The following is a 2,331-nucleotide window of genomic DNA, read 5'->3' as shown; positions in this document are numbered from 1 at the left end:
AATAAACATGTAAAACGAAGGGGAATAATGTTTGTTCGTTTTGGTAAGCTGTGGCTCCTGAATCTTTTAACAGAAATATGAAATTTACCAAAAAACCTACTAATAATAAAAACTCTATTACTTTCCAAACTAAAATGATCAATGTTAGAAATATGTAGGTATAGGCCATATTTAGGTGCTGCTCCATTCAATTACATACAATGTAAACTCACTCTCCAAAAACACTAAAATACGAAAAGGAAAGGGATGAAAAATTGAAAATTGAGATGTATTCCACAAGGATTGTGATTAGGACCCTTATGTCAAAGGTCTCCTAAAGGTCTATAAATATTATTTAAACATCATCTGAGAATTGCCATATCATGATGACATTGGCAATATTTACGTTTACTGATTTGATACGTCTGTCTGAATTTTGATCGAATACTTTATTGGGTAACCTTTTAAGCTTGATCAGAAAATATTTTGTCGTGTTCATATGTAATATGTATCTATGTTTCTATTTGAAGAAGAGTTCTTACAAAGGATTGAAAATACTCGTAGTTTTGATGCACAGAAGCATGGATAATTTAGGGTAAGTGTACCATTTATTCGCCCACCTAAAAAACGTACCATTTATTGGCCCACCTGCCCACATTTATTTTTCTAATTTTTGTTTTTATGACTACAATTTTTGAATAGCACTGGTTCGATAGCAGTCTTTAAGCCCTTTCTTTTGATGAAATTGGATCTTGAAAAAGTTTGTCCAGTTCAGACTTATGTGGCGTACAGGTGGGCCAATAAATGGTACGTTTTTTAGGTGGGCGAATAAATGGTACACTTACCCTATCTTTTTTTTAGTGGGTTATATGTATTTGGAGCTCAATAGGACCTTTGGGGGTCTCATGGGTTCTTTTTTTAGTGAGTTCCACAGTTCTCTAAACCACTAGATTAACTTAGTCATTATTTCCAGGTACCCATGCTCCGTGGGAGGTAGAGATGAGTATCGAGACCAATGACAATCGACATGTTGATACGGAGGAAGAATTCAAGACGGCCAAAGCCGGGAAAATCATCAACATTACGTCCAAACAGAACATGGAGATCACCCTGACTAAAACCTGCCTCAATGTACTCACGGATCTAGGTAAGAAAGAACAAGTAAATCTTGGGACGTTAAAGAGATAGTAGACTAGTGTCTAGCTGTGCGACTATAAACAGGCCATGGAATCCTTTGTGTGTGAACTAAGAGCCCAGGCCGCGTTTACACTCAGCACACTTAATATTGAAGGCGCGATGTATGCTGACTCGAGTATAAAGACCCGTATTGTATTGCAGGACTGTTTGCTGGATGATATGAGAGTGCTGAAGAAAGCCAAAAAGGTAAATTAGAAACAGATATAATTCTAAACTAAGAGCCCAGGCCGCGTTTACACTTAGTACAATTAATATTGAAACGGTTCAGGACGAGCCAATTAAACATAGCTAGAGACCATCACCCCGGTGTATGGCAGATAAAAAAGATATTCTTCTTTATTTGGCCATCACCATTCGGCTACAGCTAAAGCTCGATGTATGCTGACTCGAGTATGAAGACCCGTATTGTACTGCAGGACTGTTTGCTGGATGATATGAGAGTGCTGAAGAAAGCCAAAAATGTAAATTAGAAACAGATATAATTCTAAACTAAGAGCCCAGGCCGCGTTTACACTTAGTACACTTAATATTGAAGGTATGTGGCTAACTTTATGTATTTCAGGTGTCGAGATATATGGAACGTAAGCAGATGCAAGGTACGGACATGAATAATATGATAGAAGTCAGTGTGAATATGAAAGGAGGCCGTATGGACACAGACCTTAGGATTTGCAGCTTCAATCTCATCATGAACTTGGACTTCATTATGAAGACTCTGGACTTTGTCACTCTCCCTCCTGATAACTCCAAGGTACAGATTTGCAGCTTCAATCTCATCATGAACTTGGACTTCATTATGAAGACTCTGGACTTTGTCACTCTCCCTCCTGATAACTCCAAGGTATGTATTCAACTTTAAAATCCCATAGTTAGCTTAGTTTTGAAGGAGATGATATGATGATGAGATAATTAATGGTACGACATTAAGGATAAATTCTCTATGCTCTTCACTCCACGCTGTATTTCCGTTTTTAGCCTTAGGCTGCATTTATACTGCTTGAGTAAAGGGGCTTTTCAGTCTCCTTCTGGCAATATAAGTAGGGTATATCCTATTCCATACCAGCCTGGTTAGCTCCTATTCCATACCAGCCTGGTTAGCTCCTATTCCATACCAGCCTGGTTAGCTTGGAAGGTAGCATATGATGATGAGATAAT

This window comes from Diaphorina citri, unplaced genomic scaffold, assembly GCF_000475195.1.
Source record: "Diaphorina citri unplaced genomic scaffold, Diaci psyllid genome assembly version 1.1 scaffold274, whole genome shotgun sequence".
NCBI classification, from domain to species: domain Eukaryota; kingdom Metazoa; phylum Arthropoda; class Insecta; order Hemiptera; family Psyllidae; genus Diaphorina; species Diaphorina citri.
Note: the sequence above shows the minus strand (reverse complement) of the source record.